Raw genomic sequence first — 26,025 nt, forward strand, 5'->3', positions numbered from 1 at the left:
CCCACCCTGGTGTAGTTGTGTCTAATAACCCCAATTATAGAGCTTTTTCTAATGCCTTTTTTATAACAGTTTTGCAGCTCTGTATTATCTGCTATTAATGTGAATTGTCTCCTATCTATAAATTTCTCAGGATTGCCTCTTCCCCTTCACTTTCCGTAATCACCATTTATTATCCACATGCTTCCCATAAAATGAGACTGTAGGTGACAGAGAGAGATTGATGCTGACCTAGATACAGGCTAACCCCCAGCTTGAGCAAGTTTTTTTCTTTCCTCCCCCTCAGCAATAATGTGCTCGTTACAGTGTTGAGGAGGCTTTGTTAAAAGGTTTAGCTTCTCCCAGCTGTGGGTGCTAAAAATAGGGTCATTAACTGCAACTTTTCGTGATCAGAAAGGAGCTCCTGGGGAGGAGGTGCTGAGGTGGACTCGAGATGTAAACAAACAAGAGGAAACTCCATCCCACTGCCCTGACAGCTCCAGGACTAACTCGGACTTGCAAGGCAACACACCAGCCAAGCTTTCTGTCTCCATCTCTGAGCAAAAGGAGCTTCTCCATCCCCACTGCCTGGAGTAACTGTGTACCCGATGATGATTTTGCTCACATAGCTTTGGAGGTTTGTTTTAATGTTCTCACACTGAGTATTTTCCCTGGGCAGGCGAATGCTTTGGAGGCCTTACAAGGCTGCAGCACTTGGAAGTGCGCCTGGGGGCTTGAGTATACTGAAAATCAGTTTTCTCTTGGAGGGGACAGGTATGGAGTGGTCCCTGGCTCACTGAGACCAAGGAATTTAGGATAATCTGTGCCTGGCTGCAGGGCTGCTGTGCTGTGGCTCTTTTTAAACAGCTTTGTGACATTGCATGCATTTCCCTGAAATCTTCTGGGGCTTCCCAGCCCAAGTAGCTCATTTCTGCCTGCCCAGGCTTCAAGAAGTGAGTGGAGTGCATCTGTCCCTTCTGTACTTCCCCCTGAGCCAAGGTCCCTGCCAAGAAGGATGCATCCATGGCATCTGTGGGCACCTGGGGCAGTTGCACATGTTGGGGATCATGAGGACTGCCCAAGGAGAAGGGACAACTACTTTGGTTGCCCGGAGTTGGTTAATTTTTTTTCTGTTCCCCTTTTGTTAGGAATGCTTGGCCCTGGTGAGGAGACAGTGGGTTTTTGCAGCTGCACCTTGTTTGCCCTTTGGTTTCCTCTGCTAGGAGACTCCTCTGCATAGCAAAGGATGTCTCATTATCTCCTGTCCAAAAGGGAAATGCAGCTCATAGAGTAATTATCTCTGCCATCCTCACTGCCTTATTTCTCACCATGTTAGCACACTCATAATTAACCACAAAGCCTTTTTCTCCCCCCTCCCTCTTCCTAGTTCTTGCAGTTGTACTGCACTGAGCAACTGGGACATGCTTGAAATAAAGCTCTGCCTGCTCCTACCGACTTGAGCTGAGTTTAACTCTGTTCTTTGTTGAAGATCTTTGCAAACCATACACATGAGACTCTCCAGGCAGCTGGCATGGGAGAAGTATGGTGCGGCTCTAGTTTTCCTAGCAGATTTGCATGGAGTATGATTTCTGGTTCCTTCAGGGAATTTTTGTAGTTTACACGTGTTGGTTTCTTAGTATGCTCACTTTAGTTTTGCCATCATTTGCAATGAGAAAAAAAAAATTGATAAAGAAACCTCTGCTCCTGCTTTGGTGATGGGCTGCACTTTGGTTAGTGAGGGAAAAACCTTCACCAAGTGCCATGTTGGTAGTGAACCATGGGTTTGTCTCATTATGCCCTGAATGTTGTTCATGTGACCAATATGTGAAAACTTTGGATAGTGGATATACACAGCAATGTAAGGGAAGCAGTGGTATTTCTGGAGGTCCCTTAGTGGCCACCAGTCTGACCATCCTTCAAAATGTGTTGCTGATTCAGTTTAGCTGGGGCATTGCCAGCAAAGGCTTGTTTCCTCCACTGGTTTTCCTGCTCATAGCAGTGGTGGGAGGTTGGGAGCAGCTCGAGTGATTATTGGTAATTATCTATCATCACTGTGAGCCTGATCCTGGCCCCTTGCCTTGGGGATTGGATATGACTTTGGCCATATAGGGGCAAAGCCAAGGACTCGTGATCACCAGGGCTGTGAAGGCTGCAGGTGCTTCTGCCAAGTTGTGGCTCTGCAGAGCAGGAAACTCCTTCTCCCCAAGCAGCCAGGAAACCAGCACTGAATAGGAGTCAGTGCTCACAGACAAGGATCAATAGGAGTAGGTGGGCTGGAGGCAGATGGGCTGCCCCTGCTCACCCTGGCGCTGTCAGCCCTGCTCTTTGTGATCAGAGCTCCATAATCTCACTGACCCTCAGGCAGCAGCAGCTCCTCTGGCTGTGCTGAAAGGGCCTGCTCTGGCCTCCTGGCACAGACCACCATGGCACAAGGGCACCTGCCTGCCAGCTCTGTCTCTGGGTGAGGGAGGCTCTTCCCATGCAGCAGGACAGTGGGCAGAGGAGGGAAATGTCTGCAGGCTGGGTGGCTACCTGGCCTTCCCAGGTGGCTACTTGGGCTGTGTGACAGCAGCAAAGGGTATCTCATTGCTGTGCTTCCTTGTTTGATATGGTCCCTCTGTGATCTGCCATGTGGGCTCTGGAGCCCAGGCAGGAAGAGTGGTTGCTGTGCAGCCAGATGGTTTCATTTTTTTCAGGGAGATTAATTAGCTCACATTGACTGGCCCTGGCATCTGAGGAACAAGTACTTATGGCAACAAATTAGCTGTCACTTGTCCCCTCATGAGCCTGCCGAAGGAGTTCAATAGACTTTTCCTCAGGCATTTGGTACCTAGATGTTCTGTGCTGATATGTTACCTGTCTCTGTTCTTGAGGTGTCTGTTGAAGCTTGTGTGAGGGTATGTAGCTGTGTTAAGGGAGGATTGACCACAGTTTGGGTATATTTTCATGATCCCCTACATCTGTGAAGAACAGTTCTGTGGCCAACTTCCTGCCTCCACAGAAGAAGGACTTGTGAGCCTGCTGAGAGCTTCCTTGTTGTGTGGGATGGTGGCAGGGATGTGACTACAGAGGAGCCCCTATGCTCCTCTCCCGGGACCCCCACAGCTCTGCAGGAGTGTTCTCAATCACTTCCACTGAGTAAGGCTTCAGAGTATGAATTTCCTGGATCAGACACTGTACAGCTCATGCCTTGTTGGGCCCTTATGAAAGGGAAATGGCATCTGCAAGGCTCTAAACTTGGCTGTACCAAGTGGATGGCCCTGAAAGTGAAAAATTACTTTAAAGACTATTCAAGCCATGAGTTTGGGAGATGTTGAAGCTGTGTAATGGGCATGTGGACGTGTTAAGGGAGGGCTGACGAGAGCTGGTACAATTTGAGGATCCCCTGCCTTTATAAGGAACAGATCTGCTCACAGCTTCATGCTGCCAACTGTTCTGCCATGGAGGAAACGCTCTTTGTCAGGAGCATTAAATTAAGTGCTCTTGCCAAACTGGAGTTTTTATGGCAGTTGCTGTATTAGGAAGAAGGATTAAATAATAATCTTGGAGCTTCAGAAATAAAAGGTTCAGTGACGCCACGGCTTCCCACACGTTTGTTCTGAAATCTGTGCCCAGTGCTGGAGCACAGGGACCTGTCTGCTCAGGTCCTCACTCACAGGCAGTGAGTTTAGCTCATTCCTTTGTGCAAGTCTCCGCTTGTTTCCTGTACCCATTTGTGACCTTCCTGGGAGGGCTGGAAGCTCCAGGGTTTTCCCTTGAGGGATGATTGCTCATCCTTGAATAAGGTGTTTACTCTTGCCTGTAATTGCATGGGGTTTGAGCAGCACCAAACCCTAACAGTGCTTCCTTCCCATCTCATTGCTTTCATGTAGAGGCATGGGTGTGTGCCTTGTTTGGGGAGTTTCAAGTTGGGGCATGATAAGCCCCATCTCCAGGCACTTTCCCAATCTAGTTTGTCAGGAGCAGGTTTTGCTTTTGCTTTTTGTTGCCCATTCATTGCAATTCCCAGGATACATCAGGGCCTCCCGACCTTCCTTTACTGCCCTATCTCTCTTCTTTCTCACAGTACATTTGGAAGCAATTTACTGGTTTTAAAATTGGAGGAGAGACATCCTTTATTCCACTTTGAAAAATGGGAAGGTTTGGAGCAAGAGAAGAGAAAGGACTATGGGCCCATTCCAGTATTTGTTTTGCTTATTGGAAAACAAAACCATTTACCAAACTGCTTTCAGAAAGCAGCAATCCACAGGCTTGGTTTTCATTAAAAAGACACTCACTGTTTTTCCCCTGAGTATTTAGTGACATTTTTCAAGATTTTCTGTGCACAATAATTGTATTTTTTTATCGAATTTTGTCTTGACTTTGTGACCACAATAAAGTTTAGGAAACTATAATTTATTATGGGTTAAAAAAATATTCTATGAATCTGACTCCTTTCCTTGATTACTGGATCATACTGTGATTCTTCTCCCAGTTGCAAAACACCATTGTAAATGCTGCTTTCAGACTCTGTGGGATGTTCCTCAAATGGCTTGGAGAGCTACTCTGTCATCCATTGCTCAGCTCTGCTGCTGAGACCCTGAGAGAGAAACTCTTTTGTCTCTTCCCCAGACTCCAGAAATGAAAATGTTTGTTTCTGCTGTTTTAGTTTTACTTTGGTAGTAAATGTTCTTTTATTTTCTTTCCTTTTTTCTCTTTTTTCCCTCTTCTTTTTTTTTTTTTTTTTTTTTTTTTTTTTTTTTGTTCCTGAGGTGTGCTTCTTGTAACACTTCAGAACTGAAAAATAAGGGGTCCTGGTGATGATGTTACAAGTCCTTCTGCAAAGCTAATCTTGCTACACCAACATTAGCAGACTCCAGAGGCTGCTGAGTGGTGCTTCAAGGATGGGGGTAGTGGGGAGAGAAGGTGCTTTCCCCCTGAAAAAGGATTCTCCTGAAATCTGTGCTTGCTTTGCAGACAGGGAGTTGGCATGTGCCTCACCAGAGAAGATCTGGAGATGGGGTGGTGACCTGCAGAGGCATTCTATGTCTGGTGTTTGCTGTAGCCCAGTCTCCAGTTCCCTAAAAGCATGAGAGCAGAAGGGCAGGGCAAACTAGAGGTCCAAAGGGTCCTGTGTCCCCCAAATACAGACCCAGGGGAGCTTCCACCTGTCATTGTAGATTGTGTCTGCTCCTATTGAGGGGAAGGAGCTCTTAGATGGAGGGGCTGCTTGGCTTCCAGGCTGGATTTGCTGCTGAGCTGGGGCAGGTATGGCTGTTTTCTAGGAGCTGAACCATGGTCACTGCTGAGCTTTCACGTAGGTTTCTATTTAATTTACTTCTATGAAATCTGAGTTCTGGGCTGTGAGTGCACAGTGCCCAGGTAGTCACCCAGTCCTACATGTCTTTTGCTAGAGAGGTCCTCAGGTATCCTCTAAGGTAGCTGGGGTAGGGTCAGGTTTTGTTAACAAAATAAACTCTGCACAAATTTTTTTTTTTCTTCATTCTTTCCCAGAGGTGCTGTTGTCTCTCCATTCTCCCAGGACACTTGGTGGCATTTCATTCCTCTGAGGTCAACTGATTGTGGCCTTAACCTAGCAGAGAACATGGATTCCTCACTGCCTTACAGTGAGACTGGAGGGTTTTTAAAGAACATGCTATAAATAATCTGTGGTTATGGATTATAAGGTAGAAGTGATGAAGTAAAATCTATGATGATCATAGAGGAGGGAACTGTGGCTGCTGTTAATCCTAGAGAGGTACAAATGATTGTCTGAGATGGAAGTTCACAGAGAAAAGAACCCCAATGCATTTAGTTGTTTCTATTTGTTTCTGGAATGGGCATCTTAAAGCATAAAATTGTTTTAAAAATCTAGTTTTCTTTTCAGTTTATGACCTGAATTTCATAACTAGTTGTGTAAATAACACACAAAATATCTTGATATTCTCCTGTGTGTTAAACTGCAGCAGCCAGTGTAATTGCTTGCAAATATTGTGTGCAGCAGCAAGGGGAAAATCAGGTTTGATTGTATTTATTGTATTTTACTCAGCTTAGCCAGTGGAAGCAGCTTGAGTCAGCTTTGCTTCATCTCTCTCACACCCTTAACCCAAAGCTGTATTGTTTATGTTCCTAGATGAATTGGTTGGGAATCTTTTGAGATGATTATTAGTAAATGCTACATTATGTAGATAACAACTTTAATAGAGAAATATAAATTTGGGTTAAAATGTTTATGGCTACCTCTTGTAGAGAGACACCTGCTCACTCCAGCAGTGAGTCAGACCCTGGAGCTAAGGTGTGAAAATTCCTGCTTCCAGATCCAGCCCCACAGATCTCAGCTTATTTCCCTCTCAGCTTTGGACTGCTGGCTCTCTTGGATAGATATGTGGGATATGGGTATGCTCTAAGCTGAGGGAGTACCTTTATTTTTCTTTGGTTCTTGTTTTTTAGGGTTTGAGTTTATGCCACATCAAATGCTATATAATCAGTCCCTGAAATTAACTACACAAGGGCAGATATTTTTCTCTGGATGACTTTTAATTAGTGTCTGAGAGAGAGGGAATTATTCCAAGAGATTAAGCAGGGAAAATGGTATCTGCCTTTGGATTTTGTTTCTTCCTCTGAGGAGGCTCTTTGAGACTTCTCTCAAGATGTGCCCACTGTTGAGGCTTGCAGAGAGCCAAAATGCTTCTTGCCGTGGTTATGTGCCTGCTTGAGGAAGCCAGGCCCGGACAACTGCATGAGGGTTTACATGTGATTTAGCAACTGCTAGTCCAAAATGGCACAAATTGAAGCACTTAAGGAATCTGGGATTAGGACTGGTAAAACATGGTTCTTCTGGAAAGTTTCTGAATGTATGGGCAATTGGAAGTAGCACTGCCTCAGTTTCTGCATCTACATTTGGGCAAGGCTTCTGGTTGGCAGGAGTGAGCCCAGCTGGTCTCAACAGTGAGACGTGACATACAGCTGTGTTTGCTATGTTTACTTTTTGTTTTTTTGGTTACTGTTGAGATATAAGTCTTTCACCTTCAAAATAGAAAAGTTCTCTTGTGTTTGTGTGTGAACAACCACAAACTAGAAAGGCCAAATCTTTTGCTTTTCCTGTCCCCGGTGCAACTTGTAGGGAGCTGCCTTTTCTTGCCCACAGCCCCAGCTTCACTGTTTGCAAAGCTCTTCGTGCCTGACCACATGAGCTCCACAAAGCTGGATTTATGGGAAGATTGTCTGAGGTTCAGGCATAAAATCTAGGATGGCTGATTTTATTTAAGGGGGACTGGGATTCCAGGCTGCCAGAATTGATGGGACTGGCTTGTATATCTTCCCTACTGAAGCCAGCTGACAGTTTTAAACCATCATTAAATCAAACTTTTGTCGTTAAGATTTACTGGGAGCTTTTTACAAATGAAATGTAAAATCTGGTGTTCTCACGTGGAAGACAAATTCTTGAATCTGTTTTCCCGTATGTTGACAGAAATGTGGGGCTTTCAGGTATATATTTACATGTGCATGCTGCTGAGCCCTGCAGTGGTGACAGACACTTCCAAATGGCCCTGCCTGGAAAGGAGAGGTATCTCAGTGTTTGAATGCAGATCCTGCCAGCCTCATGGATTTATGGGAATGAGGGCCCAGAAGTAGGTGAATGGGACAGGTACCTATAAATACAATGAGCTAGTCTTGCACACAGGCAGAATAACTACATCTAGCTTTATAAATAACAGCAGCCTTTTAGGTTTCCTAGGAGGTCTGGCAGGCTTACAAATGAATGTGCTGCTAGTTGTCTGAGACCAGACATCGGAAAGCTGTCCATGAGTGCTGTTGGCCCACTGTCTCATTTTTCCCTGCCCCCATTCCCTTTCTCTTGGTGGGGGTGGTTTTTTGCTGTTTTTGGTTACTGCAACACAGACCCTGCCTGGCCTGCAATCTCTCACTGTTGCTTGCTGGAGATGAATGATTCATCAGGCCCAACCTGATAAAATTGTGCAAGCCAGTCACCAAAGTTAATCAGACCAAAAGGAAAGAGGGGAGGGAAGGGAAAAACAAAAACAAAAGGGCCCCTAGAGCTAGTTCTAATTTTTGAGCCTCCCCTGGGAATTAAAAAATGCATCTATAATGTACTCAGCCTGAGTTCTCCACCTTCCTCCAGCTCCGCTGGGAAATGGGAGAGCATCCCAGTGATGGTTTTAAAGTGCAACTTCCGATGTTGCAATGCAGGGGAGCAGTGATTCAACAGGCTCCTTGGGGTGCAGTGTTTGGCAATGGTGCTGCCAGGCAGGCGGCTCTGGCTGCAACCTGCTAATCACTTCCACTCGGGTTTGTTGTGTCACAGCAGCCAGGATGGGGCTGAGGGGGCTGGGGAGCTGCTGACATGAATCATGTGGTGCTCTGCTGTGTAATTAGGAAGGAGCCCTGTGGTTCTCAGTGCACTGGTGAGATTTCTCAGGCCTGAAACATAAAGACTGCCACCCACTTCAGCAGGGAATTAGCATCTTCCCGACTGATCCTGAAAGAGGCTGAGAAGCCTGGTTGCTTGGGGCCAAGGGGAACTGGGGTTTGGCTAGACAGGGCAAGGTGGGTCTCTGTCATGTCACTGCCATGGCCATAAGGATGGAATCTAGGAGGGAGAGCATCAGCTGAGAGGAGAGTGCCTGGGGTGCTCTCTGAGAAATCCCTTACTCCCTACTTGGTGTGGCTGCAATAGTCCTGCTCACATCCACCTTGTGACTAAACGAGACAGAGTTGCATAAGTGACTGCAATGTCTCCCCTGTCTGGTTGCTGTGATGCTCAAGGGGTTCCCAGGGTGCTGCTTCCAAGTCTGCAGCTGAAGAATATCCTTTAGTTTCTCTCAGCTGCTTGCAGCAGCTCAGTTGGCAGTGGGATGCTGCGCAGAACTCACCAGCTGCAAGCCCAGCAGGCCCCTCTGGGCTGTTGGGGGCTAGTGAGGGGATCACCATTACAGTCACCTCTCTGCCAGCTGGTCCATCTGCTCTGCATCCTTGGTGCTTTTGGCTGCAGGAGTTACAGTGAGCTCTTAGTGAGCGTGAGGAAATGTGTTAAACCCTGAAACCTTCCAGAATGTAGAGAATAATTAGTCAGTGAGAATGCTTCAAGGGATTTCATCAAATTGTCCTGTAATTCTTTCTACCCTCTGAGTCCATATTAAAACAGAGAGGCATTCCCTTTGCTCTTTCTCATATTGGGTTCATTTTAGTTCGGTTCATATTTGGTGTATTTAGCATTTAACAACGTTTTATCAAAACAACATCTCCACATGATTTTAATTTAGAATTACATTACTGTGATAGTGTCAGGAGAAAACCATGTGCCAGACCCTGAGCTGCTGTGAATGAGCAACAATCCATTGATTTCAGCAGGGCCACTGATTTATTCCAGCCAAGGATCTGGCCCACCCTTGCTTAAAAGGAAAACCCATTTCCTCACCCTGGTTACTGAAACATTGCATATCAAGATGGGATGTGTTTAAACCACCTCCTTTTACTTTTCACCGCTTGCGTAATTTTGTTTCTGTTTTCCACTGCTCCTCATTTTTTACTGGGCAGTGAAAATTTTCTGTTTGAGGGATAATTTCACTCTAAGCTCATAAGCCTTGGCACAGCTGAGTTTTGGGAGGATGGTTTTAATGTTGCTCTGAATATGAAAAATGAGATTATTTTCTGCAAATTAGGGCTTCTGGCTCTGATGTTTTAGTTCTTGTACATAACCTTCATGCTACACAAGGCAGGGAAGGGGCATTGGAGATGTTTCCTACTGTTTTCTTTTCTTTATATGATGCTCAAAGAAGCCAAAGGTTGGCGTACAATTGCACTCTTCAAGTCAGAGAGCACCTTAAAAGTTGGGTACCTCTTGAGACAAATTAGAGATCTTCTGACTGACTCTTGTACAATTTCTCTGCAAGAAATACCTTTTATGGGCTCAATGAAAGGTACTTAATTCTTATGATTGTGCATCTGCCTTCCACAGCACAGTTGTATTTTTGTGTTAGCACTGTAACTGCTTTGTTTGAACACTACAGATGGCAGCTGCATTATCCACTGCATCCCCTCCTTGTGAGGGGAGACTTGACGGTATGTGAGGGAGGGACCTCAGCTCTAATTTCTGATCCAAACAGTCCCAGGAGTTCTTAGGCCTGGCCCAGGGTAGGGTGGCCCTCTCTTATGCACCAATATGGTTGATATATTTGAGAGAAAGCCCATTAAAGTTAGTGGCTTCTGTCTAGATGACATTGCAACCTCAGGCACCTCCCCATGGTGAAAGAAAGAACCCCTCATTTTGGCAGGTAAGAGGAAAAGCAAGGATGTCTAATGTTATAGCCTGGGTGTAGCTGCCACTCTTCATTTACTGCAGTTTTGAGAAATTATTAACACTCCTTTGTGGAATCAGGGAGCTGAAACAATGGTGACCTCCACCCCAAGCACACGTCACTGCCCAAAACAAAGGCACTGCCCTAGCCTGCATAGGTGTGGACAGGTTTCCTTGGCAAGAGCCTGGCAGGAAAGGCAGGGAGGCAGCAGGGGAAAGCCTCAGGCAGAGAAGCAGGCAGTGCTTTGTGGGCTGACTGATGGTGAAAAGGGAGCTGAAACAGGAGCAAATAAACTGGGTCCGGCATGCGAAGGAGAGATTTTTGTACCTGTGTCCTACATGAGCAGGATTTCTGCAAAGAATTAACTGGCACTGCTGAGAAGCAAAATCCACATATGGAGTCAACCCAAGGCTCTGGTTATCCACTTGTCTGAAATAAAGTCACTAAAGAAAATGAAATGAGTTGGAAAACAGAAGGCATTGGCAGGAGAACAGCCTGTTACCGGAATACATTTGTTGTATAGCAGTAAATGGAGAAGCCTGATTTGCCTGGCCCTGTGCAAATCCCACTAAGCTTTTACAAACCCAGAAGTGATGACTGACACAGAGCAGAGGGGCAGCAGGGGGAGAGTAAAGTGCTTTGAATGTCTGCTTTTCATTTGACTCAGTTCCAGGACAACACAATCCGCCCCAGATTAAAAATAATTAAGCTTCAGGATATCTTTTAGGAGTATCACAGGTTTGATTCAGCCTCCTTTTTTAACCTTCATGCTCGCCTCTCTTTGGAATTGTGGCATTGTGGCTGATGTAATATTGTGGTGACTGGTAGCTGTGACAAGGCCCTTGGCTTGTCTTCCTCATTTTAACTTGGAAGTGTAAGGGAAGACCTAGAATTATCCTTCTTTTTACCCAGAAATGCTTTTCATCCAGAGGCCAGGGACAGTAGAACCGTGAGATGTGACTTCTGTCTCTCAGTGTGAGTTTTTGGGAGGACTAGTGGGAGCAGAGACTGATGTTTGCTGAGGCTTTCTGTCACTTCTTTTAGTTGCCTTTGCAGGTGTGCCAGTAGAAACACCTCCCCACTGTCCTTTTGAGTGATTTCAGCTCAAATTTTGCCTTTGTTCAAGTGGCAGTATATCATCTCCAAGTAATCTTCTCGGCTGAAATCAAGTGTGGCTTAAAATGGCTGCTTCAAAATAGTTGAGGGCTTCCAACCCTCAGACTTCTTATTGCCAGAATTATTTGGGAATTTGCAGAGTTTCATATGTTTCCCTGTGAAATTACAGTTTTCTGTAAAACTAAATGAATTACCCAGCTCTCTTGTGGTCAGATGGGACAGGCAGTGTGGCAGCTGAGAAGCCAGAGGTGCCTGGTTGGAAGTGGCCAGGACTTGCTCTGCCAGCTCCCCCCAAGTGCTGTAAGGTTTTGGAAGTGCTGCTGTCATCTGAAGGATGTTTCAAGCTGCTGAAGACCAGGGAAAGAAATCTTTTCCAAGAACTACAGCCTGAAAAATACAATGAATCCACACATTTCTTGGTTTTCTGTGTAATCTCCTTGTGCTGCTCACAGTCCTATCTCTGCCCCCACTCTTTAGGGTGACTATGGTTGTTCTCGTGTGTAAGTGAGGGAATGTTCCATTTCCTTGTAAGGAGTGTCTACTGGCCTTACCTGCTGCTGCTTTGCCTTGCAGGGAGTGTGACTTGTACAGGTCCTGTAGCTTCTCTCTTGTGGGAGGAAGAAACATCTTCACCCAGCAGTGAGGTTGGGGTGACCACTCGTATGTAGAGATGGACTTTTCATTGGAGGGTAGGGCTTTGCTGCTGTTTGCCATGATGTGCAAAGCCCTCCCATCAGAGATGGGATCTTCTTGTGTGAGGCATGCACAGGTAGGAAGAGATTGTTCTAAATCACAAGGAAAAATATGTTAAAATACATAAGTGGAAAGTTGGGAAAAGCTGCACAGAATTATCGACTGTCCCATGGCTTTTTGGAGGGCTAGTGGCATGTAAGCCCAGCCCACACAAAGTCTGTTCAGCATGCACAAAATGAGTTTCTCAAGAGAGTAAGTGTTCAGTGCTCCTTCAGCTCAAAATAACTCTTTTGGGCACTCATTTCAATAGTCTCACTTGCACTGGGTGGATGCAGCCAGACCAGGACTGAACCCATCATTGCTGCAATGTTTTTTGTAGTGTTAATTTTTGGTCAGTTCAGTGAATTGAATTTGGCTCAGGTAGGCATCTCCAGTGCTGGAAACATCAGCAGAAGACAGAGTAACAGTGGAATTGAGACTGGCCCTTTGGGCAGCTATTACATTAAGCCAGTCACTCTGACTTACTCAGTCCTGGTGCCTCTTCTTCCCTTAGCTGGTGGGACCCTGGCATCCCTGAACTTTTGCAATTTACAGGACTCTCCCTGGTGACAGAAGAAGTGGAGACCATGCTTTCCAGCATGACCCATGCAGCACTGCTTGCTGCTGGTGAGATGCTCAGGAGAAAGCACATGAACAGTGAGTAGCTCACAGCTGGAGAGAAACTCCAGGAGTGAAAGAGGAAAACAAGGAGTGTCTCCTTTGTTGGAGGGCTGCTCACAGAAGGCGACCCTGCAGTGGGAATTGATGAAAACTTACAGCCCTTCACCATTTCACCTTCAGTGGATTTTTAAATTCAGTTTGTGCTCTCTCCATCCTGGGGTGGAGATTGCAGCACCTCCTCAGCACAGTACCTTAAGCAGCTCTTAAATTGTTTGCCAGACTCCTGTGGTTTTGCCAGAGCTGGCGTTTCACCTCTTGTTCTTCAGGCTGATTGCATGAGGTAAATTGAAATTGCAAGGTTTCCTTGCACTCATGCTTTTTTTCCTTCTGATGTTTCATCACATCTCCCTCTTTTAGGCAGGCTGTTATATCTGATACAACATGAAACTTTGGAGAGGGAAGGCTTTGTTAAGTAGTTGAGGGTTATGAAGCAAGAGGTAGATTGTCAATCAGAGGACAGCTTGTGGTGTCTGTCCTTGGAACCTTTTAGGAAGAGGTTGTCCATGTGCTTCAGCCATCCTACACAAAAGTGAGGCCTGCTTTAAGATGGGATGGGAACTGCTTGTCCCTGCACCATTTCTTCACCTCTGCTTCGCAAACAGTGCTTGTTAAGATAATCAGCAATGACAAATGCTTATGGAATATTGCAAGTGTGTGAATAACCACCTAAGAGGTATTTGGAAATTGCTGCCTTAGTTTTCTGAGTCTGAGTTTCCAAACAAGAGCTCCAAATAAGTAAGCAAGAGGAAGACACGTGTTCTCTTAGCTGTGGGTACCCTTTGCTGAATGGGTGTGGGCAGCAAACCCATGCAGAGGCTGTTAGTAATCCTCACAAGCTCTGATGTGGTCACACTGAACCGGAGGCTTTGTGTTATATGTGAATGCAATGACTTTACTTTCTAATATTTGGCTGGCCTTGTAAACCATCTTCCGTTCTCCCTGCTCTTGTTTTCTGTCATGAAGTCACCATTTCTTGCTGTTTTTGGGCTGTTTTGGTGACTAGGGAGGAATGTAGACTTCTCAGAAGTACATGAGCTGTTTTGCTCTTCAGTAGTGTCCCTGCTCTGCTCATAGATGGAGGAGAGCTGGGTGGAGAGGATCAGTCAGGAGGCTAAGGAGAGGCATGAAAGAAAGCCTCTGAAGCAGGATGGAGTGGCAGAAAGGCTGCATTTTCTCAAGGGATCTGTGAAATGAGGTGATCCTGCTGTCATTTCTGCAGCAGGTAATTGCATGGTTTTTGTGCACTTTGCATGTGTCCTTTGTGACCCCGTGTGTTTCTCATCCCTTGTACTTTCCTCTGAGTCTCCTGAGCTGTTCTTTCTTATTCTCTTCCACTTCTGTGCATGAAGCAGAGGTGCCTGCTACCCCTTTGATATCTTCTCAGCATGTCTGGTGCTCGCCAGGCTTTGGAACAGAAGCAGCTGCAGCAGGGGCCCGCCCCAGCAGGTCTCCTGTCCTGCTTCTGTCCTGTCCCCATGTGTCTGGAGGGGCCAGTCTGCTGCAGTGCCATGGCTGCAGCTCCAGCCAGCCAGAAGCCTCTGTGACACTGACTCACAGGAGGGGGAAGGTCTTGATTCACTGTCTCATGGGAAGTGCTCTGGCTCCAGGCTTCCTTTAGCATTTCCTTGCTTAGACCCCAGCTCAACAAAGCCCTTGAATGGAGTTTGTTGAGCTGCTGTGTGCAGCTCACTGCCCCCCTGCCGGCATGACAGAAAATGTCCTTGTGGCCCTGATGGTTGCTTCCTGAAAAGGTGTCAACAGTATCAAGCAGACTTGGTTGCTTTTGATATTCCCTATTCATGGTGAATACTAAAAATACTTGTTAAAAATCATTACTCTGGTGGCAGATTTTTTTTTTCCTTTTTCAGTTCTTTCACTTCAGAAGTACGGAAATATGTCTGCATGATGGGGAGGGGATTCTTTTTCCCCACTGCCAAAACAAATGTAACATTTTAGGGAGAGAGAAAAATTTCCCATTGCTTTCAGGAGTAATTGAAACTTCATAAAAAGTGTCTACCCTTTATTCTTTCTCCCACTGTGGAGATTTTCCACTTAGCTGCCATCTTGGAGGTGCTGGCCAGCTCAGCCTTGGCTTTGATCCCAAAATGTCTCTGATCTGGAAAACCTTCCTGGAAACATCACTAGAATAGCCTTTCCTGTGAGATTTATGCTTCCTGCTGGGCTGACAATGCTGCTGGATTCAGTGGGATTTCCCCTGTGGGGAGCAGGACATGGAGTGTCTGCTCGGTACCTCAAGTCTCAGGCTCCTCCTGAGCAGAGCAGAAACCTCTCAAGAACCACATTCAACTTAAATACTCAAGGTTCTCACACTTGAGTTTTGCTAGTAGGTATGATGTTAAATCCTTCATGGGTGGAAGGCAGCCCTTGGATTTGTTAATGTTATGAAGGAAATTTAGGTTTTGGAGTGTTATGCTGAGACCACAGAGAACTATTTTGGGAAAACTAAGAATAAAAGATTGGCTGTGGCTGGGCAGTGTTGCTTCACTCCTTTATTCCTTCTTTACCCTGGTGTTGACATGTCTGTAGTACAGCTGGAGGTACACTGATAATGTCTCAGACATCAGGTACTCTTACGGTGTTAGAGGCCACTGGGTGCCTGTCCCAGACAGACAGGGAGACAAGAGTTCAGGCAAGTTTTTTGTTTCTAGTTTCTTCCCTTCCCAATCAAAAGCCTGGAGCTGTGCAGCTCCAATTGCAGAACTGGGTTGGGACTCAGAGAACCCATTCATTTTATGTCAGTGCACCAACCACCATTTGAGTGTAGGGCTTCTATGTCCTTCAAGTTTGTGGTGAGTCCCTAAGGTCTCTTTCTAAATCCCTGATTCCTTGTGTCTCTCTTTGTGAGTTCTTGCATTTATGCAATCTGCCAGGCTGGAAGGTGCAGCCTGCTGTTAGATCACATTTACAGAGGGCTCATGCAAGACTTAAGCCCATATTACGTTTGTTCCTCTGTGATGCTTATATTTGTCTTGCACTTTGTCTGGGAATTCAGATTGTGTGTCTTGGCTGGGTCTGTCATATATGTTTAATCCCAGTTTCTTTGCTTTCCTGCAGGGACTTGCCAGGGAACAGGAAGTAAATGGAGTGTCTTGAGGAGATGCCTTGTAGGGAGAGCTGACTGCCAGCCAAAAACCCGTCCAGCTACAAAAGCAGCTGTTTCAGCCCAAAGAATCTGTAAGCACAGTTATTTTCTTAGCACCTCATCATGCTTCTAGCAGGAACTTCAGCTGTCTGACAGGTTTTCCATCCTGCTAGGCTGGGAAACATGGGGTGCTTAGTTGGTGAATTTATCTTGGTGATCCAGTAACTGAAGGGGTGCATGTGGGAGAGGGGGGAGAGAAAGTCTCAAGACATGGAAAGGAGAACACTTGGGCCCAATCAATACTAGAGGTTTGGAGTCAGGTTTCAGCCTTTTTCCTGTGCCTGCTAACTCCAAACTAGAGCAGGTTTGCTTTTCAGCTGGATCTGAGATGTGTGTGTGTGTGTGTGTGTGCACATGCCTCAGGCACAAGGGAAAACAGGAATTTTCCTAGGCTGTGATGAACAGCCTACCTGGAGGACTGTCTTTGTCCTGGCTCTGGGCTGTGGGGGTGACTCCCAGCTGTCCAGGCATCAGTCCTGTCTGGAGCCTCTCTTACACTAAGAAGTACCTGGAATTAAACATAAAAAAGTGTCATTTGGGAGAAACTAGTCAGCACAGTGAAAAAGAGAGACCTGCTCCCTGTATCTCACATGCATATCTCACTGTCAGTTCTTTTATGGAAAAAATCCTCCACATCTTGACAGCAGACATAAGGAAAATAGATTTGTTTGGTCTAACCACGCAGTTAAATGTAGCCGGCTGGTTCCCCTTTGCTCTTTGTTTCTCCACTGGCCCAGAGTGGGGAAATTCCTAATCTCAGCACTCAGACTTGCCCTCTTTGCCAAGACTCATCTTGCCCACGTGGCTTGTGTCAGGGCTGTGACTGGGAGAGCAAAGCCTGGCAGCTATTTTTCTAAGACCTTAGCAATCCATTGCTGGTGTCCAACGATCTGCTGCTTCAGGGATCTGGGATGGAGCTGCAGGGGTCTTCTGGGCAGGTCCTGGCCAGGGTTATCTGTGCTCCCCTGCCCCAGGCACTCATGCCCTCATGAAGGGAATGACTTGAACAGCACAGAAAAGAACTCTGACACAATTGACAGCCCATAGTGTTAAGATAATGCCAGTTGGTGCTGCTTGGCTGTACCAGCTGCTTCCTCCGTTGTGTCATTTCTGGGTGGGGGGGACAGACTGTTCTGAGCATTGCTGTTACAAATATTTTTTCCCACTGTGATTGTGAACAGCTTCACTGTCCTGGAGATGGATGGTTGTACCACACCTCATAGAGAGAGCTGAAGTCTCCTATTCTCTCTCTCTAGGCCCTTGCCAGACCCATGGGACTCTAACTTACATTCTCAAATTTCTCCATTTACAGTTTGGTTGCAGCTGGCTGTGCTGTGCCCTGTCTCAGCCTCCAGAGAGCCTGTGTCACAGGACAGGAGACCTTTCAGCTGGAGAAGTCAGCCGCTGTTGAAGCTTGACCCAGATTCTGAGGTAAAGGGTAAATCTGCTATTGTTTCTCAAGCACAGCAGTAACAGCAGCAGGGTCAGGGTGGTGGATGGCAGCACAGCCACATCCTGCAGAGCTGCTGAGGGGTTCATGTCCTCACCCCTGCCCACGTGTCTCCTCTTGGGGAATGGTTACAAAACTTTCTCTGCAACTTTGATGGCACTTGGTGTCTTTTATTGGACTCCTATATACTCATAACTTTAGTTGATGATGGCAGTAATTCAACAGCAATGCTAAAAGTAGTCAACTGCTGCCAGCCTTGCTGACTGGCTGCTTCAGGCCACCCCTTCAGAAAGCTCCAGAAACATCTGGGGGGTAGATGCTTGCCCCTACTGCTTTAAGCAAGCCTTAACTACACAGCAGATGTCACCTTTCAACTTTGTTGTCTGAATTCAGTGGCAGCCTTTCACATGAAGCATGGTGAAGGATCCTTTCCTTTCTGGCCAAAACTGTTGAATGTCATTTGCTGTGTCAGCTTAAAATGCAGGGGTGAATTTCATTGGGTAAAGCAATGCCTGTGTGTGGATGAAAAACAGATGAAAACATAATGTGAACCAGCAGCTAGAAATTCAACTTAGATAAATGTGAGCTGGTAAAAGAAGGTACGTGGTTTTTAACAGTGACTAAATAGCAACAATTAAATAATTATTGGCACCAATTACCAAGGGATACAGTGGTGGTTCTGTCTCTTCGAGCCTCTGAAGAATCCATATCTTGTTATCTCAGCCAGAAGTAGTTTGGGACATCAGATGAAGTCTAAGAACATTTTTATGCAGGAGACCAATATGATTATTCCTGCTGCCCTTCTTTACACATAAAAATGTAAGAATTGTAATTTTAAGGGTGCTCAGTATTCTTTAATGTAAATATTGCTATTCTGCAGCAATCCCTATTTCCTTCTCCTTGATGGTGCTTTCCTAACACATTGCTCTAAGCTGGTGGACGGCAATCAAGATTACAATAGGTTAAATGCCTTGCTACCTCTGTATAATGTGAAGTGGTGGTTCATGCTCATTATGAAACAGGGATTGGTCTTTGAAAAGGCTTCATGCTGAGGTCAAGGTTTGCTGAGCATTTCTTCTGGTGGCAATATGGCCAGGAACTTCTCCTTCCACTGCTGCTCCTTTTGTTTGTTTATGTTGTTTTTAATAAAGTTTCCAATGCCATCATAAAGCATAATGTGATTTCCTTTTGGTTGCATAGACTTTCATCTGGAGAACTTCCTCACTGATTTTCAGCCTTGGCTGTGTGAATTTGTCTCCAGACCAGTCTGGGAATGTAAGAGCTGGGGAATCATCTGACTCTTGCTGGAAGCAAGAGCACCCACTGGGAGCTGTTCTATGAGGTGGGAGAGAATGGTCATGGTCAGAATTAACCCTGAGCTCAGCAAGGCCCTAAGCAGTAGGAACCTTGCTGCATTCACAGTCTGGGCCTGGGAGAACTGCAGGAGGCATGGATGTTTCTGAAAGATATAGAACAGGCTGATCTAGTGACTTTGGAAGGTCCAAAGCTCTTTCTTGATTTGACCTAAGATTTGGGAAATTAGTGGTTTTTAATCCTTGTGATCCTGGAATGCCCATGGGCTGTGAGAGGAAGGCTGGACCTCTTGAAACACCCTGTACCACAAAAAAAACCTTGCTATGAAGGACTGTATTAAACTAATCAGGATTTTGTTTGCTGAATGCTTAAAAAATGTGAGACACCTTCTAAATGTTCATTTGTAGTTTTTAAAAATTTGATTTTGCATGTCTGTAATCTTATCGCCTGTTTGGTGCTCAGTAAATGAAACAACCTGCAACAATTTCCCTTGACTTGCTGAACTTAAGGGTGATGCCAAAGCTGTAACTTAATACCAAGGCATCCCAGCACTGTGGACGTGTTGATCCTCTGACAGCCAGTGAATTCCTCTGGGCTAACCAGGGGGTTATAAAATACATCTTAACATGCAGCTATTCAGCAGAGATCTTTCCTTACCTGATATCTGCCAGGAAATCCCTCTGGCCTGCCCTGGAGAGGAGTGGTCCCTGAAGTCCGTGGACAGCCAGAGAGGTTTTGATGGCTGTATTCTGTAAACACAGCACCTTCTCCACTAGCCATTACCCTGTCCTCCCTACTCACACAAATATCTTATGTATAAAAGAAAGCCACAATTGGAAGGTCAAATTTTCCAGTTCCAAGGTGCTGCTTCTGAGTGCTGTTGAATTGACCAAAATGTATTTGAGAAGTGCCATGGATCTCTGAGATCAATCCAGCAAACTGGAGATCAGGCAGACCAATGATGCCCTCAGAGACACAGAAAATGTTGGAGGTCAAAGGTTTGGATCACAGGATGAGGAAGTTAAAGCTCCATGTCTGAGTCATGATCTTTTGTTTGGCTCTTCTGAGAAGGGGATTTTTGTTCTTTTAGAAGAGAAATTGTTTTGCTTTTAAAGTATTGCCTTGGATTTCAAATGAAGGAAAAATGAGTATAATAAAGGAATGTTTGTCCATGTTTTCTTTCTTTTCTGTAAAAGCCTTGTGAAAGCACAAGTCAAATTAATTTCTGAAGAACAGGGTACTCCAAAAGTGGGAAAGCACCATATCCTTTCCCATCTGCTGTGTGTGACCTTCTGAGTCCAGGCATGGAAACTCCCATAAAAGAAGCAATAAAGCACTCTGGGATACTTCAGCCTAGAAAAGGGATAATTTGAGGAGGAATGTAACAGAGACCAACAAAATCTGGAGGTGCATGAAGCAAATGGGTAGGGACTGCCTATTCCTACCTTTTCCCTTGCAAGAATTGGAGGCCAACAAATGTGGGCAGATTTCAAACAAATGGTGGGAGCAGGTTCTGGATGTACCAGGTAGGAGACACAGAGAACTTCTCATCAGAGGGTGTTGTGGGTGCAAGCTGTATTCCTGTGTTCAAAGGTAGACAATAGTGTTTGAAACCAAGATTGTTAGGGATCACAGAATAGACCAACCCTCTAGGGCTGAAAAAAAATCTCTTCAGCTGAAAATAGTTGAAGGTTAACTAAATAATTTGTGTTTGAGAAGGGAAGTACCATGTATTTTTGATTTATTCTTCCTCTTTCCTAGGTGTCTCTCCATAGTTTATATTGTGGTGGTAGGTGGATCCTTGCTGTGGACTCATGTGGCTGCTGTAGGAGTTCTGAGACACTTAAGCCTGGAGACAATATTCTTAATGTATTTAGTCCTGCAAAAGGAGCATCAGCACAACTAGATCTTTCTAGAACATCCCAAGGATGACTGATCTGCTTAGAAATTGTTTCCAGGCTATTCCTAAATTATCTGCTGTCTCAGTTATTTCCTTAATGCCCTCCCTGACCGCATCAGCAGTAAATGGGAAGGTCTTTGCTTGCTCAGGGAAGTATCCCCCGAGGAATGAGGACTTCTGGGGAAGAGTAAGGAACAAGAGGGGCCAGAAGGCAAAGGGGAGGTGTAGGGGAAGGCACTACAGTGAGACTTTGGAAACATAATCTTTGGCAAGCTGTATCCGTTTGAAAACTTTCAGCTGCCTGTAAGTGGATAGGTGGATTGAGAGAGTTGGGTAAGAACTGTGCTGGGATGGGGTAGGAGCTAGTGATGAAAAAGAAGCTCTCTGTTGGAAGGTGTGGGAACATCTCTGTCCCAGTCGCTCTTGAGCACAACCAGCCCAAAGGAGCAGTGCTGGCTGTTGGTTTCCTCAGAATGGGAAGCCAGACTCTCTACTTCCCACATATTGCTATGAGCAAGTCTGACAACTCCTCAGAGGGATTTTTGAGGACTGTTAAATGTCATGTCTACATGGAGCTTGTGTTGGGGAAATGCATATTCCCAGAGCTGCTTTTCTGAAAGCAGGACTTTTTCCTTTATTTTTCACTTCAAAAGGACTAAGTGCATAAATCTTGTCCCTGGCAGAACCTGCCTCTCCCTTTGCGACAGCTCAAGTGCGTACACAGGGAATCAGAGAGCAGGTGACTTCAACTTAACCTTCCCTCTGAGCTTGAAGAGCAAGCCAAGGCAATACAAAAGGGACCTTCTAAGAGACTTGTGCAGCTGCACACCCTTCTATTGGCCCCATGATGTGTTTATCTTTTGCCTTCAAGAAAGTCTCAGAGTTAGGGGAAGCTCCCCCAAGTGGGATGGCTTAAAAGACTGCATCCACTGCTGGGAAGTGCACATGCTTCTTTCTTTATAAGCCATTTGATGTATTTTTCCTCTCTTGCTCTCTTTTCCCCTCCTCCCCTGGCAGCAGGATCTCTGGCTGTTGCATGCTTTTCATTAAATCTTTCTGATTGTAAGCTTGTATGTTCTGACCCAGGGTCAGAGAGTACCATGGCAAGGATACAGCTCAGCAACAGAATGGAAAGCTTTTTCTGGTTTGGATTATTAGACATCTCCAGTTATTGCAGAGTGTGTTCTTGTCTGGTGTCTGAAGACAGAGTTAAATGTCACCCGGAAGGGAGCATTCCATGATGCTCCTGGAACTCTGAACGTCTCCTCTTGAATGATGAGGGTGTCTGTGTGTGTGCTCCACTTGTGTCTTGGCCAATTTCCAGCCTCTAATGCTACTGTCGCCCTTATCCCATATGTTCCACTTTTGTAGTATCCATTGGGGCAGGTTATTTAACTTTCCTCACTGATATCAACAACTGCCACCATTGTGTTGTTTGGGTTTAGGTTGTTTGTAATGAAAGCCCCACGCTTAGCACCAGCTCAAATCACCAATTGCTTACTCAGCTTTGCAGCTCTGTTATCGGAAGGCATAATCACTTCCTGCATCTCTGTTTGTCTTTGCCTCCGTACTGATGGGCTGGGAGGTGCCCTGCTGCTCCTGCAGCTGCTTTTCCTTGCCCCAAGGCACATCAGCATGGGGGGAGGAAAAGCAGTTCCTGCTTATTGCTTCACCTTCTTGAGATGCCTCAGACACAGGCTGCTCTGTAATATGGAATATCCTCTCTCTTACTCTGAGGGAGAAGATCAAGGGGCATTTATGCCTATTGTGAAGGCTGTGGAGTTTGCACTCAGAGGGGACAGTGGCAAAATCCATCTGTAAGCTCTGGGCTACCTGGAATGAGCACAGATGCTGGGATGGATGTGCTGGCATCTCTCTTAGTGTCTGGCTGTGATACTGGCCAGGGCTGTGGAGATGAAGTGTTAGGGCCCTGAGTGTAATGAGCCTGATGAGCCTCTCATGGGCCTCCAGCCACTGCCATGCCCATGGGTTCAGGGGCTCCACTGAAACTCAGTCCATGACTTTCCCTTGCTCCCTGAGCTGTGTTATAGATGTAGCACTCCATACAGGGCCTTACACTGGGACCCTGATCCATGGACTGACCTCCCACTTTGGCATCAGACCTGCCTGGTGACCACTAGACTGTGTCCGACCTTGGCTACTGTCACTGGAGCTGACTGACCTGCACTTTGAGCTCCTGCCTTGACCTATCTCCACACCACAAGTGGTCTGGGCTCTGAGTTGGCCCTGGCTGCCCTCCCCAAACTTGGCTGCTGGTCTCACTTATGTCCTGTAGGATGGGGGAGCCCTCCCCTGCTGACTGACTTATCCTTGACTCTTCATCCTGTAGGGAACTGCCAGCCCTTCCTGATCCCTGACCCTTGAGAGGTCTCTATGGAGAGCTGATTCTTTGGAAAGACTCATCTTGGTGTGAAACACTTCCTCAACTACCAGTGCAGCACAACAAGAGCATGTGGCCTTGGGGATATCCTGTCTGCCCACTGGGGAAGGTGACACGGTGTATCAAAGCTGTGCCTTCCTTCACATCTCCAGTGCGGTAAATATGTTATCACCAGCTCATTAGTTGCAAAATTAATTAGCATTCCAGCCATGGGATGTGATCTGTTTCTCAACTCAGCAGGCTGGCCAGGCAGGAGCTTCTGTCCAGCCTGAGGAAAGGATGTTTGGGGATTTGGGGGTTTATTTCTCGTTTGCTTTTAAAGCTGCTACTAGTTCTAGTGTTTTCTGCTGCTATCAGCAAGCTGCCCTGTACTGTGACACTTGCAGCCTTCCAGGACAAGAAGAGAAACCATTCTTTTGCAGAATACTTGCTAAACAGGTTCTCTGAAAAATATGAGGAACTTGTGACTGCTCACACCTTGCAAGAAAAGATCATGATAGATGCATTTACAGAGCAGAAATAATAACAATCATCAACAGAGAGGGGGAAATCACTCCTCTGAGAACAAGAACAAGACTAAGGGAAGAAAAATGCTCAGGTTAGATAACTAAGTTTTGTGAGAAGGGAAGGGAGAAAATGCTGAGGAAGGAGGGGTTGTAAGGAGGGACAGAGTGGGGAGCAGCCCCTGAGGAGGGGATGTGCCTTGGCAAGAAGCCACCTGTGAAAGCGAAGCCTCCTCACTGATAAGGCTGTAAAATGTGTAAGCAGAATTGCTGCAGCCTTCTCCCATGGGAGGCCAGGCCCAGCTATGCAAAGGATACCTCCTGTCCTAGGGCAGGTCTAAAGGGAGGGAGCAGAGGTTTCCTTCGAGAGGCACTGCCACTCATTGGTGTTCAGACACAGCCCTGGGATTCCTCCCAACGGGCTGGGGAGTGTGGAGGCATTTACTGAGTGTGGCAGCTCAGGGGAATGGAGAGAGCTGTACGGGGAGAACTGGCCCTCCCAGAGGGCTCCCACTGCATGGGGCTTGCAATGCAAGAAACTCCCCCATGGTGTGTATTTGCAATTCAGCACTAGGTTGTGCTGATCCCTCCTGCTCCCCTCTTTTTCCTTGCTGAGCTCATCTCAAGATAATGGAACATAAAACCTTTTTCCCTTCTTTTCTGATAGGTTCCTAAATTCGCCTATGATTGCAGATATTGAAGGCTGCAAGCTCTTGCCAGCCTTCAGAGGTTTATAGCAAAATCCTCCCACACATGCTATGTACTTCAGAGGGTGGAGTATAAGGGTGCTCTGGGGATGGCTGGGAGATGTCTGTGATGTTTTGGAGATCCCCATTTGTTACTGAAGGGTAAATGTTGTCCCTGGGAGCCCCTGCTCTTCCCAAATGAAGGGATTTGGTGACCCAGCAGCCCAGCTATAGCCAGAGGAGATTTATTGGGTGTTCTGTATGGGTCCTACAAGTATTCTACACACAGAGCCTACAACTAGGTCCTTGTCAAAGTAATAATTCAAACAGGGTTCCTTTGAAGCTTTTCCAGCTATTCTGGAGACAAATCAGGGACGAAGAGTCTTATTGTTACAGAAAAAAAAAATTTCCACACAGTAACAGAAGAGAGCTGTTGTGTTGCTTGAAATTCAGGGCTGGATTAAACTAGACATCTGAAAATGGGGAGATGTGAACAATTGGAATCAAAGCTGAAGAAAATGTTCTTGTGATCCCTTGTGAATTCACCCAGCTAATGGTTGTTGTGTGACTTAATTATTATTAAACCAGAATATGTTCCTGCTCTTAGTTTGCTTTTTTCTTTCAGTTTGTCTAGCAATTTCTTCCTTCAGAGATCTTAAATATTGTCTGTGTTATTACTGTCATTATTCTGCCTAAGTCAAATTTAAAGTAACGTATCCCTGCCCTGATTCTAAATAAGATCCTAAAATTATTCTTAGTTTACCTAAGGCTGGATTTCTAATGCAGGGAAGGCACTGGAGTTGTCCTGGTGTTGGGAAAGTATTTCCAGCTCTTCAGGCACTGCAGAACTCCTCTGTCAAGACTTGTTCCTACAGCCTGGGCTGTCCATGGTGTCATGACAGGAGAAAACACTTGTAAAATACACACTGTTTCATAGTAATTGATTTCTCTGGTCCCTCCTGGGTGAGGAAGAACTACCCACCACATCCTGTGATGCTGAACAAGATGTACTAATAGACCTTTTAATCCTTCATTTCCCTTTGTCCCACAAGAAATTTGTACCTGCTGAAGGGCTGAGTAGATTGAAATGCTCCATTTTGGCGCTGTGTAAGTTCAGGGGAACAATTGAAATGGAAATCAGATTCACAAACCATCACCCACAAGAGGAAGAGAGGGAGCTTTGATTGACTGTGTTTCGTTAAACAAGAAGAGATAAATGGACTGAAGTTTTAGTGTGGAGAAAATGGGGAAAATATCTTGAGGATTATGGTTGGTGATTTGGTCATGGGGAGACACTATTCTTCAGCAGCCTGTGAAGTATTTTCCCAGTGAAACACCATTGTGGGGGCATGGAAAACAGTCAAAAAGGTACAAATAAGGATGAGACTTTCACTGGCAAGAAACCATGTTTCTGAGGCTTTATAGGGAAAGATTGTAATTTGGTTATTGTGAAAGACCAAAGCAGTCTTATCTATGTACCAGGCTTTGATAAGAATGATGGCGTGTCAAAATTCCCCCCAGCAGTTTTTTTCACTGCGTTTGTTTACTTTTCATCAAGAGTTTTGGGAAGTGAGATGTGGTTTTCATCTTTTAAAGCTGTACTGTTTGGAATGCAAATTGTTCAGGTCAGTTTTTTTTTCCCCTGTAGCTTTTATGAGAATGGTTTTGCTTCTGTGTATCACCTTTCATCTCTACTTCTCCCTCTGTTCTGAGATTTTTCCATTGGCGTCTGTGCCCTCAAAAGCACCTGAGGCCCCTGTTTCTCTGCTCAGACCCCAGACAAACCAGCCTAGGTCTATGTGAGC

At 45.8% G+C, this 26,025-nt stretch overlaps 1 long non-coding RNA gene across 1 annotated transcript in view; it reads left to right on the forward strand.

Moving 5' to 3' along the window:
- The window catches only part of LOC135453353 (uncharacterized), a 42,161-nt gene extending 18,842 nt beyond the window's left edge, over positions 1-23,319 (forward strand). The window contains exons 3-5 of the long non-coding RNA XR_010441848.1: positions 15,879-15,998; positions 17,279-17,397; positions 22,981-23,319. This is a non-coding gene — a long non-coding RNA (uncharacterized LOC135453353). The remainder of the gene's footprint in view (positions 1-15,878; positions 15,999-17,278; positions 17,398-22,980) is intronic.
- The last annotated feature ends 2,706 nt before the right edge of the window (positions 23,320-26,025 follow it).

The sequence above is a fragment of the Zonotrichia leucophrys genome, chromosome 12 (genome assembly GCF_028769735.1).
Source record: "Zonotrichia leucophrys gambelii isolate GWCS_2022_RI chromosome 12, RI_Zleu_2.0, whole genome shotgun sequence".
Taxonomy (NCBI): Eukaryota; Metazoa; Chordata; class Aves; order Passeriformes; family Passerellidae; genus Zonotrichia; species Zonotrichia leucophrys.